Source organism: Cervus canadensis, chromosome 13 (genome assembly GCF_019320065.1).
Source record: "Cervus canadensis isolate Bull #8, Minnesota chromosome 13, ASM1932006v1, whole genome shotgun sequence".
Lineage (NCBI taxonomy): Eukaryota > Metazoa > Chordata > Mammalia > Artiodactyla > Cervidae > Cervus > Cervus canadensis.
In genome coordinates this window covers 25,868,305-25,883,706 of record NC_057398.1, presented here as the reverse complement: position 1 = coordinate 25,883,706, position 15,402 = coordinate 25,868,305, and the positions used below count along the sequence as shown (strand labels likewise).

The following is a 15,402-nucleotide window of genomic DNA, read 5'->3' as shown; positions in this document are numbered from 1 at the left end:
GTTAGTTTCTCAACTAATGACAGAGATTCAAGGAAGCTAAAATTACTCGGTAACTTTGGTTTCTGCTATGGCTTCTGAACCATATTTCACCAGCTTTTTATTCCTGCCTCACCTTGCACCTACTACATGCCAAGCTCTGCTTTTGAGCAGTGAGCAGACAGATCCCTGCCCTCTAACAAATAAGCAAGCAAAATGTGTAGTATGTCAGACAATCAAAGTGCTTTAGAGAAAAACAGGCACCTGGAGAGGGAGACAGGGATTATAATCTCTATCTCAACACTGGCCAGTGAATCCATCGCATGGTCGGAGAAGGCCTCACTGAGGAGGCAGCAGGTGAGGAGCTGAGGATCGACAAGGGATGGAGGAGAAGCATCACAAGGATAAGACTGTACACAGCAGACGAGAGGCCAGGGGCAGGCCCAACACAGGGTGGGGAGGGGAACAGGAGAGACAGGCTTAAGCACAGGCTTTGCAAGGTAAGCACTGTTCACCAGAATGGCTACAGCTTTTTCATCCAGAGATGGAAAGCCACTGGGAGGCTTAAGGTGGCAGAAGCAACCTAGCGTGACTTAGATTTAAAAGGAGACTGTAAGGGAATAGGGTGGAAGCAAGCAGACCTCTTAGGAGGCTAATGTCCCCATCTAGGCAAGAGATGATGGGGCCTTGGCCCAGGTAGCAGAGATGTGAGAAGTCAGTGGATCCTGATCTATTTTTAAAATAGAGTCCCCAGGATCTGCACCAGATTTGATGCTATGTATGAAAAAAGAAGAGGAAGTCAAAGATGACACCAGGGTTTTCATCCTAAGGACATGGAAGGATAGAGCAGCCATTTTCTGAGAAGCTACCTCCTTCTTTCCATCTGCTTTTCACTCATTGTCCCTCTTTATTTAATACATTTTCCCTCCCTTTTCCTCCCCTTTCATAGTTGCTAGCTCACAGGCACAAACCAAACAACTCAGATACTGTGACATCTAAAAATGAATAGCTAAAATATTAAAGTACTTAAAACATCTTACTTTTTCATTTATTTCAATGAATCTCAACTTTTTAATAAAAAACTTGTAATTCAGATTGTTACCTGAGTTAATAATAATCTGACTTTCTACACTGTCTATTCCCTCTCTGTCCAAATTAGATGGCATTCACCCTTTCTGCCGGAGAAGGCAATGGCACCCCACTTCAGTGCTCTTGCCTGGAAAATCCCATGGATGGAGGAGCCTGGTGGGCTGCAGTCCATGGGGTCGCTAAGAGTCGGACATGACTGAAGTGACTTAAGAGCAACATCAGCATCCTTTCTTCAGGCTTCCCTGGTGGCTCAGTGGTAAAGAACCAGCCTGCCAATGCAGGAGATAAGGGTTCGATCCCTGGGTCGGGAAGATCCCCTGGAGAAGGAAATGGCAACCCACTCCAATATTCTTGCTTGGGAAATCCCATGAACAGAGGGGCCTGGCAGGCTACAGTTCATGGGGTCACAAAGAGTCAGACACAACTTAGCGACTAAATAGCAGCAACAGTATCATTTCTTTCCAGAAACTAGAAGGACCTTAACATCTTTAAGGGTTCACTATTTATTCTGGATGCTGTATGCTTGGACCCTCCTCTCTATCACTTCTAATCCTAATTGCTAAAAACAAGACCCTCTTTTTTTTTTCTTTCTCTTTCTTGACTCACAACATTATCAGATTATATATCTAAAATATTTTACAATAATCAAAAACATTGCAAATCTAACACTAACTTCTCAAATGATATTTTAAATTAGGATATTAAACTACACTAGAAACAAGAGATGTTACAAGAAAAGAACTAAGATTTTGGCAGTGCCTCTCAACACAGGACCATTGCATTTTGAGCTGAGTACTCACTCCAGTGTGGGACTGTCCCTTTCATTAAGGCCACTTAGCTCTGCACTGCAAAATCAATGCCAGCAGCTCCCTCTGAGCATCTTGTCAACCAAAGCTACCCACACACACATCCCCAGATCCCCTTCTGGTGGAGAATCTCTGAACTGTAGCAATCATGTACTGGTTGCACTATGATAATACATTTTAAAGCAACTATAGATTCTAAATTCTGTTATTCGAATAACTTCCCTAAGATTCCTCCAGGATTGCAAAATCCCTGTGGAACTGCATGGCAGTTCTACATAACTTTTACATTCAGTGTTGACTTTAACAGCACTGATTTATATACTCAGCTTTCTAACACAGTTATCTCCGGGTCTGTGTTTTATCAAACATGGTAACTTGAAGTATCAATCATATCAGTGTAGCGGCCAAGAGGAATCTTTCCACACCTACCACTGAAACTGAGGAATTCTATAAAACTTTAAATAAAATGCTTAATAATTAAGTGCCTCCAATTTTCCAGTAGTAAATAATCAAAAACTTAAAATCCTGGACTTTTCTGACCATAGATTCTTAGTTTCTTGTTTGGATTTCTACGCCTGACCAAACCTTCTTTAAAATGTCTACATTTCCTTCCATGCCACCTGCTGATGTTTTTCAGATAAACTACATTAGACAGATTCACAAATTTAAAGCATGTGAATTTCTATCACTAAATATACTTCACCAACAGCACATACTCTTAGAAAACTAAAAGTGTGACCTTGATTTTACTGATGCAAGGTTTTAATAACATACATATACTTAACTTTTCAAGATACTGCTTCCAAATTCTAGGACAAATCATCTGTACAAATATTTAATTTAGTAATATCATAAAGATGATTTAACTATACATGATCAGTATGAATACAGCAACAATAAAATAATTAGGAGGGTCTTTATTCAAATACTGGTCCCTTAGAAGATCAAGACAATCTGAACAACTATTACCCTGCTGTCTTCTGACTTGGCAGCCAGAGACCAGAAAATCTAGAAATATGCAGGAAACCCCATAGAAACAGGCAGTTCCAGGGTCAGACCATCCCTGCAGGCCCAGCCATACTTCTATCACATCATCTGAGATAAGGCAGATCAAACAAAAGACAGACACAGACTAACATTAATGCAATACATATAACACATCAAACTGTTCTATCTGTCCTTTGTAGACTTGTGAAGCCTACAAAACAATACGAAAAGCCTTTAAAGAAAAAGCAATAGCAGATTCTTTAAGACTAGTCTAAGTCTGAGAGGAAGGGCAAAGAATTAGGAATATAAATATTTGATTTGTACATTCACTATGTGCATGCTAAGTTACTTGAGTTGTGTCTGACTCGACTCTTCACGACCCCACTTTGTAGCCTGCCAGGCTCCTCTGACAATGGGATTCTCCAGGCAAGAATACTGAAGTGGGTTGTCATGCCCTCCTCCAAGGGACCTTCCCTACCCAGGGATCGAACCGGTGTCTCTTATGTCTCCTACATTGCAGGCGGGTTCTTTACCACTAGCGCCACCTGGGAAGCCCACCTATAAGTTACTGATATTCAGTTCAGTTCAGTCACTCAGTCCTGTCCAACTCTTTGCAACCCCATGGACTGCAGCACACCTAGCACCACCAACTCCTGGAGCTTGCTCAAACTCATGTCCATCTAGTCAGTGATGCCATCTAACCATCTCATTTTCTGTTGTCCCCTTCCCCTCCTGCCTTCAATCTTTCCCAGCATCAGGGTCTTTTCTTTTGACTCAATTTAGGTTTGGGGGCTATTTGGAAAATAAATTATTCACTTAGAGGCCATTAATGTTATAATTATTTTCTTAGATTACAAATGCCACATTGTAACATAAAGATTGGAAAAGGTCAGTCTTTATTGCAATCGCAAAGAAAGAAAATGCCAAACAATGTTCAAACTACCATAAAATTGTGCTCATTTCACATGATAGCAACTAACCAGCTATGACCAACCTAGACAGCATATTAAAAGGCAGAGATGTTACTTTGCTGACAAAGGTCTGTCTGTGTCAAAGCTATGGTTCTTCCAGTAGTCATGTATGGATGTGAGAGTTGGACCATAAATAAAGCTGAGTGCCGAAGAATTGATGCTTTTGAGCTGTGGTGTTGGAAAAGATTCTTGAGAGTTCCTTGGACTGCAAGGAGATCCAACCAGTCCATCCTAAAGGAGATCAGTCCTGGGTGTTCATTGGAGGGACTGATGTTGAAGGTGACTCTCCAGTATTTTGGCCACCTGATGGGAAGAGCTGACTCATACAGATCCTGATGCTGGAAAAGATTGAGGCAGGAAGAGAAGGGGGCGAGAGGATGAGATGATTGGATGGCATCATTTACTCAATGGACATGAATCTGAGCAAACTCCAGGAGATAGTGAAGGACAGGGAAGCCTGGCATGCTACAGTCCAAGGGTCAGACACAACCTAGTGACTGAACAACAACATCAAGACTCAGAAGAAACTAAATTTCAAGACTCAGAGAGCAACACATAATTTATGGACAAATAGTAAAACAGAAATAAGAGAACTAGCATGACTGCAGCAAAATTTTAAAAATCAAAAATATGTTGAAAACATGGACTAAAAGCAAAAAAAGAGGTTTTAAAAATGTCATTTTGTAAAAGAAGTCTTGGAACGTTTATGACCTACATAAGAAAAGAAAAATAATTCTAAAACTAATCACTACATAAAGCAGATCTCTCACGGTAAATGAATATCATTGTGGCAAACACCGAGATGATCAACCTTTTAGCAGAGCAGATTTACACGTTTACACTGTAAATCTTAACTTTCTCTGACGAAAAGATTCTTGCAGTCCCCAGAAACTTTTAGAAAAATAATTAAAATATCCAAAGCATGCCAACTTCTCAAAGGAAGTTTTCATTAACAAACACAGCTAATGTACTATCAAAAACTACCATTCACAATTCCTACCAGAAGAATGGAATCACCAAGTTACAATTTATAAACTCTAGCTATCGACATGAAAACATTTAGCATCCATTTTTGGGGATTAGGAATAATCACATAATTCATAAATACTGAATCTGTCTAGGAATTTGCTAAATGAAGTCATTCATTTTCCTTTTCTAAAATAATACATAAAATTTCACTTAGAATAATCATCCAGAATATTTAGTTTCACACTGAAAAATATACCCACAACTTTCTTTTAAAAAGACAGACTATGTCACCAAATTAAATAAGCTAAAGTGAAAAATTAAAACTGGTAAGTTTATCACTTTCATAAGGGGGGGTGTGTGTGTTTGTGTGTGTGTGTGTGTGTGAAGAGGAAAAAACAGATTTGAGAATATAGCAAAGATCTGGCAACCCTTTGGTGAGTAAAGTAAAAGTCGCTTAGTCGTGTCCAACTCTGCGACCTACTGGACTACACAGTCCCTGGAATTCTCCAGGCCAGAATACTGGAGTGGGTAGCCTTTCCCGTCTCCAGGGGATCTTTCCAACCCAGGAATCGAACCCAGGTTTTCCTGCATTGCAGGCGGATTCTTTACCAGCTGAGCCACCATGGAAGCCCAAGAATACTACAGTGGGTAGCCTTTTCCCTCTCCAGCGAATCTTCCAGACCCAGGAATTAAACCAGGGTCTCCTGCATTGCAGGTGGATTCTTTACCAACTGAGCTATCAGGTAATAACCCTTTGGTAAATCGGACAATATGAACTCTTACAGCTTGAAACTGCTCATGCCTCTCACCCTCTAGAATGATTTCTAGCCAAGGCAAAAAGCAATAGTATGACAGAGCACATCAAGAGAGGAATTTCCCAAACTCAAGTGTTGATTAAGAGATGTAAAGAACTTAATTCTCACAAATAAATCAGTAATTTATCCCATATCCTCAGTGATACCCTGAAAACCACAAATATCCCAGGGCCTGATTCCCCAAATTCATATAGCAGAGTGTCCTGACACCAACCTAAATAAGGTAGCAGAGTTTCGAGAATTTACTCCAGGTATAATTTGATGGGCTCCCTGGTAGCTCAGATGTGGCTGAGCTACATTAGAGCCACAGAGCTCTGATGGGATGAGGTTGATTACTTTTGTCTGAAATATCTCTAAGTTAAACAACACCATAGTAAAATGTTTAATAAGAGACAGCAGATAAACTAGGAGAGTAATATGAATCCAAATTTAGGTTATGGCACTCTAGGAGCCTTTTCGTCCCCTAGAATATCTCTCCTTTACTTGAAAAAAAAAAAAAACAACATAAGGGAAAATTTTCAAGAAACACCTCTCCAAGCATTCACTAATAAAGAGCTAGCAATAAATGTATAGCAAGTGCTCATTATTTATCATTTACCTGGTGATGTTAGGGATGGCTACCACATGCTTCCCTGGTGGCTCAGCTGGTAAAGAATCCACCTGCAATGTGGGAGACTTGGGTTCAATCCCTGGGTTGGGAAGACCCCCTGGAGAAGGAAAAGGCAACCCACTCCAGTATTCTGGCGTGGAGAATTCCATGGATTGTACAGTTCATGCAGTCGCAAAGAATTGGACATGACTGAACAACTTTCCCTTTCTTATTCTTTTGATTCAATGTATACACCTACGTCATTATATTATGCTGAACATGTAATTTACTACATCAAAACTTTTAGGTTTTGTTTTGGGTTTCTACAAATGCTTTCTAGCCAGTCTCTGCTGTCTGATGAGAACTATGCACAGATTCAAGATCATTATTACAACTCCCATCTCTCGGTTGAAAATTATAACTAACCAACTGTTGACTATATATTCTCCATATATTTTGCAAAACAGCATTAAACTCAAAGAATTTCCTATAAAATGGTGCTTTTGTAACATTTTCCCATGTTAGCTGCATAAAAACTTTAAATTATTATACAAGGAAAATTAAGCTGATTCTTTTCTCACACTCAAATGCCAAGCTTCCAACTCAAACACAGACTTTCTACAAGCAGTTGCCCCATGACAGCTCACTTCACAATGCCCCAAATAAAATGAACTCTCAATTAACCCTTTTGAGTTACTGTTCTTCCACTGGAGTTCCCAATGCAGATGTAACTGATGTGATTAAATGTTAAAAACTGAGGGACTTTCAGGAACCCTGCAAAATACTTGTGCATTTTCTGTAAAGGGGATGAAAGCTTCAGTACTATGAGGGACTGGTCTTGCCACTCAAGTATGCATCTTTTCAAATATGAGTATCAATATAGTCATCTTACAAGTGGCTGCTCAGAGGCTTTCTGGTTTCTCCTATGCAATAAAGTATATAGGAAAACTCACCCTCCACAGACTACACATAAATGACAAGGAGACTTCTGAAACTCGTAAGTGAACAACCTATAGCAAAATTACAAGTTACGCCAGATAAGAGTAATAACTATATTTTGCTAAGATGCCAGGGTCAACAATCAATGCATTTCTTGAGATTTTCTCCCAAGAGTTTATTATTATTTTGGTAGGGAGCGAATCTTCTACTTTAAATGAAACCTGAAATTTGGAGTCTATCCTCTAAATATGTAACTATTTCTAGTCTCAACAGCATTTTAAAGTAAAAGCAACACCTACTGTTTGCAAGGGCTTCCCTGGTGGCTCACTGGTAAAGAAACTGCCTGCAATGCAGGAGACCTGGGTTTGATCCCTGGGTTGGGAAGATCCCCTGAAGAAGGAAACGGCAACCCACTCCAGTATTCTTGCCTGAGAAACCCCATGGACAGAGGAACCTGGCAGGCTACAGTCATGGGCTGGCAAAAGAGGTGGACATGACTTAGTGACTAAACAACAACAACAAAAACTGTTTGCAGAGTGATATTTGTGTACTGCTCTACAGTTTAAGAAGCTCTTATACATATACGAATTTTTATTGTTTATAGGAAAGTATGTTTCCTCAACTTCTCCACGACTCAGTAACTGAACAACACATTTTCTCAAAATGAATAATTACTGGTTCTTGTTTCAAGGTTAAGAGGACCGCCTCCCCCTACCCAGGGCCTCAATGTATGACACAGAGGATGAAGGACCACCTCTTGGTGCCACAGGCTGGAATAAGCCAGACAGTGCCCCTCAAGTCAGGGTCTGCGCCAAGCACCGCAGTTCTGTCCCGCCACAGATGGAACAGTTCTTGGGGCATCTGTTGTTGTTCTTCAGTCGCTCAGTCGTGTCTGACTCTTTGTGACCCCATGGACACCAGCACGCTAGGCTTTCCTGTCCTTCACCATCTCCCGGAGTTTGCTCAAACCATGTCCACTGAGTCAGTAATACCATCCAACCATCTTGTTCTCTGTCAGCCCCTCCTCCTCCTGCCTTCAATCTTTCCCAGCATAAGGGGTGGTGTCTGAGTTCCAGGTTAAAAGTCAACTTGACCTGTAGGAAACGTTCCTCAAAGACAGTGAAGGAGAAGTCAGTATCCACCCAGCCCCCTCCTGACACAAGTCCTGAGGGTCTATAGAGAAAGATGAAAACAGGGATTTTCTTAAAAGCAGAGCCAGTGAACGCGCACGGGCAGAAGGAGCCCAGGGAAACAGCCTGCTTCCAGGGCTGCCCATCAGGAGGGCAGCTTTGCCCTGAGGTGGGTAACACGCCCCAGAAAAGTTTCTGAGAACTGCCACAAACCAAGTGAGGCCTAACAGTGTAGGAAAGTTAAACTGACACGTTAAGAGTGAGGAGGCAGGAGAGGAAAGGGCAGACAGAAAGACTGGGGCCAGGCAAGCCGGCTAAGAATCTGGATGATAAGCAGTAAACCTTTGATACCCTGATGATAGCGGAAAAGAAACGAAAAATGTAACTAACGCTACAGAGGAAGAATGAACAGAATGTGTTTTCTAACCTAACAGGAGGTAAAAAGAGATGGTGAAGATGAGTTCAACAAAATCTGGAATGTGACTGACAAGAAGAATGAATGTATTTTAAAGACCGATAAGCCAGGAGTACGGGTAGTATTTAAGTGGAAGGTGGTGAGTTCCACTTTAGAGACTCTGAGAGGAGGGGTCAGACATCCACAGAAAGCCACATCCACCAAACGGGGGAAAATGTCCCAGCACAGACCATCTTCAAGGAGGGGGACTGAGATTTAGAAGTCTTCAGCCACAAGGGGGTGCCCAGGGACAGAGGAAAGTTAGTCGCTGAGTTGTGTCTGACTCTATGACCCCATGGACTATTGCCCACCAGACTCCTCTGTCCATAGAATTCTCCAGGCAGGAATACTGGAGTGGGTAGCCATTCCCTTCTCCAGGGAATCTTCCTGACCCAGGGATTGAACCCGGGTCTCCTGCATTGCAGGCAGATTCTTTTCCTTCTGAGCCACCAGGGGAAGACCCAGGGACAGAGGAAATCCCAAGGGAAAAAATACCCAACAAGAGTGTAGAAGACAAAGGATTGGGCTTTGTGAAAGGCATGGAAGAAAGTAGGAAAAAAGTTTCCCCTTTCACCATGTTCAGTAGAGGGAGGATGAGATAAGCAAAAAAACTTTAGAACTCAGAAATAACTTGGAAGGATTTTTCTTCCAAGAAATCCTTGTGCCACATTAGCCTTCAATGGGCTTCCCTGGTGGCTCAGTGGTAAAGAATCCGCCTGCCAATGCAGGTGTGGGCTGGATCCCTGGTTGGGGAATAATCCCTGGACAAGGAAATGGCAACCCACTCCAGGGTTCTTGCCTGGGAAATGCCATGGACAGAGGGGCCTGGCGGGCTACTGTCCACAGGTTGCGAAAGAGTCAGACATGACTTAGTGACTAAAGAACAACAACAACCCTCAATACCTATTAAGGAAAAAAAATCTAAGCAAAATGCTAGTATTGTTTTTGAAAAACCTAAAGAATCTCAAATTGCTTGCTCACATATTCATCTGTTCATCTTAAAAAATCCAAAAAAAAGATAGAGGTAATCACTGTACTCACTTTTCAAATACAAAGAGGAGAGAGAGGAAACTGTCTTACCTCTCCCACTGTCAGAAATAATGCCGTCCCTGAATGTACCTGGGATATAGTTCATTCTGTATATCGAGGCAGCACTCTATTATCAGAGAATTGCACTGACACAATATTCATCTCCCAAAACAAGGGAATTGAGCTGCTCAACAACCTCTAACAAGAGGTAACAGAGCTTCACACGTCTATCCTAAGAGTTCTTCCTTTTTAAAATGCCTTCTTTTAGGTATACTTTAATATTAGGCCTTTCAGGATGATGGCAAAGTCCCTAAAATAAGTCTCATGGAACGGGAAACATTTAGGTTCTAGTTTTCATACTGATCCTCCAATGTATGCTTAATTTACGTGGTCTTAAAAAGGCCTTATGAAATGTGCAGCATTCATACTTGTATATAATAAGGGCTGATGAATCCCACAACTCTTTTCAAATATTGATGGCATCATTTAAATTACTTGAACATGCCACATAATTTTCCCACCAGAATTTAACGTAGTTTTAGTGGAACTACATATAAGCACATGTAAAATCTGTAGGTTTTACCAATTTCCAGACAGGCTGCCCATTGTAATCAAACTAACAGTTGCACTTTGCTTTCCATATTTCAGGCAAGCTATGCCAAGAAGTAATTTAGCTCTTTCAAAGCAAAGCCTATCATATGATTTATTGCAAGAGGTACAAAATATTCTTTTCACCGAAATGGCTGGCAAATACATAAGTATTCAGTTGCATGTTCCAAAGGACTAATAAATGAAAACAGAGTAGATGACATGAACCAAGAATCTAAGAAAAAATATTATACAGTACTGAGAAAAATATTATAAGCATATTTCACTCCAAATGAACCAGATTTATTACATACAATAACTCTAATTCATGCCTCAGGCAAGTGGAGGTGGGGAAAGAAAGGCATTCTCTTTAAAAAAGAATAGTTAAATGACAGGAGCATTCATTCCAGTGAATGAATGTGATTCTGTACATTCAGATATCCTGTCATTCAGAAAACAACTCCATTACAAATTTGGTTCAAGAGCGCCTCTTTTTTTTGTTTTATCAGTGAGTTCTAACATTATTATTATTACTATTATTACAACTTATTAAAGATTACTTATGCCACAATAAAAATTCAATCTATACTATCTATTCTTTTAAAGAAGTCAAATAAAGATTTGACAACTTAATATTTTCCCCTCTAGGGGAAGGTGCAGGTTTGTCATGAGTATCAATAACCTATCTTTAAGTTATAAAGTAATAAAGTTAGCTAAACACTGCACAGGTAAACTTTATTTCTTCAGGACAAATTTTTCACTTTCAGTTCATAACCCTGAATTGTTTTTTGTTTTTTTTTTAAAAGGAAATTTTAGAAAAATTAGTTAGGCTTCTTCCTGCAATTTTCAAGGGGCTGCTCCACTAAATTCCATTTTCTAGAAGAAAAGACCACTGTTTTTGTCCTAGTCAGTATAATAGACCACAAGCTTAAATTATTCACCATGTTTCAATTCCATGAAAATTTAAAGTTCATAATAATTTAATCTACATACTGGGAATGCTGATCCTATATCAGGAAAACCGCTCCATAGTTTCCACATTACCTCAAGTTCCTTTATCTCATGCCTTGAAAGGGGCACCAAATCAAAACTGCCGAAAGTGACCATTCAACAAAGTCATAAAATCGGGAGTGCCCTGGTGGTACGATGGTTAAGACTCTGCATTGGGTTCAATGAGGCATGGGTTCAATCCCTCATGGAGGAACAAAGAGCCTACATGCCATATAGCACAGCCAAAAGATTTTTTTAAAAAAAAATAAAAAATTAAATGGACAAAGTCATAAAACCAACCTCAGGAAAAGAACTTCCACCTGTAGGAAGCCTGTTCCCTGGCTTCAAGGGGAACTTCACATAAACCATGTGGCATATATTCTTACAGTTCTTTAACTAAAGAGATTCCATAAACCGCTTCTATGATTCAACCATCCAGTGAGATGGGCCTTCCTTTAAAGCAGTGGCTAAAAACTGGGGTGATTTTGCCCTAAAAGGACATCTTACAACGTCTGGAGGGTTTATGGATTGTCACAACTTGGGGGGGAAGGGGAGGTGCCAGTGGCATCTGGTGGGCAAAGGTCAGGGACGCTGCAAAATATCCTACAGGGTACAGGACAGCTCCCACGACAAAGAATGATCCAGCCCCACAACCATGTTAAGGTTAAGAAACCTTGTTTCAGTGGGATCTAAGTACTAATTTCAGTCACCCTATGAAGATGATTTTATCAGCTATAAGTATAAGCATCTAATTTCAAAAGGAGAGGGCCAGAACAGTATCCCAGACCTCTAAGCAAACGCTAGGAGGAGCGAGGGCATAGCTGATGAGCTCTAGGCAAACTGCACAGCCCTGGACAGATGTCAGCAGGATCAGCAGTCACCACTGTCGAGTAACATCCCCATCACCTGGAAACTCCCTGGATCTACATGTTGCCAAACAAGCTTGACAATTTCCCCCCACTGTCCACCTACTCCCTCTTTGCTCCCCACTACGGAGTTTTCTAAGGCAGCCCACGGGCTTTTTTTCCTTCTGCGGGAGGATTAAAAATAGCATGAAAAGCAAGTCAGAAGACATGAAAATAGTAAATAACCCAAGGTGCTTTCCATCCCGGAAAGTCTATGATTTAACAGGACTTAAAAGGTTTGTAAATCAGATCTGGAACTTGAAAAGAGATGGGCAGCTTAAAGAAACAGTCGCATGAATAAACAAACATCTAAGGTAAAATAATCATCAAAAGAATATTCGTGCAGATATATGTATGTAACTGCACAGACCCAGCTGAAGGAGAATAAAACAGAGCTGAAATGGAGTGCTATTTCTTCAAACTGCACTGGCAGGAAAAATGAGTCTTTAGAGGCTAAAAAACAGAATTTACATTTTTCACGTATCTTAAAAGATGACAGGGCTTAAAAATCCACAATAGAAAAACTTTTAAACAAATCTTAATAAAAAGAAAATCTCAAGCTGTTGAAACCTTACTGATCAATATGGAATAGATAAATAAATTAGGGCCCACCCTATAAAATATGGCCATTAAAAATCGCATTGAAGATTTAGTGGCATGGATATATGCTCACAATATCATAAAGGAAAAGAGATTACAAACAATATATAGCATATGATACCTATCCTGTACAAAGTGCAAACATATAGAAGTGAATAAATATAAACAAGGAAAGAAAAGACACACACGCACACCAAGAGACAGTAAGGAGGAGGTCTGCCAAAGTGTTCGCAGTGGTTATCTGCGCGAGAAGGGAATGGTCTATTTCTATTCCTTCTTTGTGTTTTTCTCCATTTTCAAACTGTCCTAGAGTGAGAATCTTTTGTTCCATTTTGTACTTACAAAACTAACACGTTATTACAGATTTACGCACAATTGTTTCAGGAACTGTCCACAAAATGAGAAAAAACAAATGTGAACCTGCCTTTCAATGAAAAAAACCATCTTCAGAATCAACAAAAACGAACCTCTACTGAACGCTTTGATTATGCACTTGGTGATTTTCTAAGCACTTCAAATATATTAACTTATTTAAACTAAACCAAAAAAGATGTGTAAAAAGAGCCCTGGAATACTAGTGAATAAACGTCAGTCCCACTATGAATTTCAATCTCAGTTTCCAATGCTTGAAACGAGGGAGCTGGGCTATCTTTAAAGATCCTCTCAAGGCTATACTGAGATTCTACGTGTAAACAATGTGGGCAAATGAGTGTGTGTAAGGAAGCTTACAGGAGAATGAAGGGGCAGCTGCATGCCACCTCAAAAACAAGACCCTACTAAAAAGGAACATACAATATGTCTCTCAGTTCCTCCTCCTTAATATCTGTACAGCACATTTCATAACATGTTTTTAAAAAATGTTTAAAGGCCTACATTTCCCCAACATACTTTCATGCAACTAACTGATCAAATCGAGATGAAGTGTGGCATCTTAAGAGAACCACTGAAAGGGTCTGTTTGTTGTTAGAAGACTGTGACTGCTTTTAACAATAAACATGTAGTAAACAAAAACTTTAATATTTAATCGCCTTCTGGGTAGGGCCATTTTAGTGTCTGATCAGAGGGATTTAAAAGACTTAACTGGGATTCACCAAAAGGCATTCTGAAATAAACCAAAACCCCAACACAACGCTCAATGGAAGATGAGGGGCACGCGTATCCTCTCTCTGGGGAAATTACAACTGCGTAGTGGCGGTACTGTGGACTCCCCAGGTCGACGTGGGATTGTTCCCGAAGCTCGTGTCTGGACACAAGGTGGCCAGGGGCTCACGCGTGGGTCGGGAGCCACCACGGAGGGGAGGGGAAAGACATTGACCTGCTTGGTCTACTACGTGTCTCACTTGCTACCATCAAAAATAGGTTCGGGGGCATCTGTGGTAACAAAATGCGTGAGAGAAATGCGCTGTCTGTTTAACACAAAAACACCGGTGGGTCTCTGATGGGATCATCGAGGGAGAACGTTTCCAAGCTTCAACTACACTTTGTGGATTTAGGAACCACAAAGACGCGAAACGTTGAACAAATTCAGAACGCAAGTGTGAGAGACACGTTCGGCTGGAACACAAAAAAGGAAGAGCAAGACCACTCTTGAAATTGGAACGGCCCTGGGACCGGTGGGCACCCTCGTGGGCCCGAGACCGGGATCCCGCTGGAGTCGCAGGCGCCCGCCCGGCGCCGCCGCCCGGCAGCCCACCCGCGTCCTCCCCGCGGGGCGCGCGGCTAACCAACGGCGACAAAGCGAACCCCACAACTTCCCCGCACCGGGGCCCAAGGCCGGGCCGGGTTGCTCGGCGCGGGAGGACAGACCCCGGCCGCCCGCGGGCCGCGCCTCGTTGCGGGGGGCCCAGCGAGCGCGGGACGTTGAGACCTCGAAGGGGGCGCGCCCGCCGGCCCGCCCGGGTCCCCGGCGTGTCGCTCCCGCCGCCGCCGCCTCGCTCCTCGCGGACAGGGACAGGAGTCCCGGCGCGGAGCCCGCCGCCGTCCCGGCAACCACCCGCCCTGGCTGGCTGCTTCTTACCTGGCTGCGCCCGCCGCGCCCCGCACCTCAGAGCGCCGAGAGCCACCGCCCGAGCCGCCGCCACCGCTCCGCCCGCCCCGGCGCCCGCGGCCGCGCCGCCGCCATCTTGGCTCCGGTCGGAAGTGACGTCGGGCGGCGCCGGCCGCGCGACCTCCGGGACCCGCGCCGCCCGCGCCGTCGCCTAGGGCCGCGACCCCCGACTGCGCAGACACCGACGCGCCTCCAGCGGAGGACCCCGACCCCGGCCTCACACGCGCCGAGAGCCCCGACCTGGGCCGCCCTGGCTCCGAGGTGTGTTCGCCCGGGAGCCCCGACCTCGGTTCTCGCTGGCACGACGACCGGGACTGCACACGTCCCGACACGCGGCCGCCCTCAGAGGGACCCCGAGGACCCCGGCGGCCAGGCCCGGGCTTGCCACCACCAGTCTGCCTGCACCAAAGGCTTGGGATTCTGCGCAATCTAAAGTTACTACGAGAACCTGGAGGGAAAAAGAAAATGGCTTCACCACTAAGTCCCTGTCAGATGAGGAAACATAGACCCCTTTTCTT

At 42.8% G+C, this 15,402-nt stretch overlaps 1 protein-coding gene across 9 annotated transcripts in view; it reads right to left on the bottom strand.

The window, feature by feature from the left end:
• Window positions 1-14,970, bottom strand: part of PRDM2 (PR/SET domain 2) — a 132,388-nt gene extending 117,418 nt beyond the window's left edge. For 4 of the 9 annotated variants that reach the window (XM_043486307.1, XM_043486305.1, XM_043486303.1 and 1 more), the window contains exon 1: window positions 14,855-14,923. The gene's annotated coding sequence lies outside the window, so the exon portion shown is untranslated. Of the gene's footprint in view, window positions 1-14,854 lie in introns of all 9 variants that reach the window. The other 5 variants (XR_006272749.1, XM_043486304.1, XM_043486308.1 and 2 more) reach the window with 3 other exon arrangements.
• Window positions 14,971-15,402: the final 432 nt, after the last annotated feature.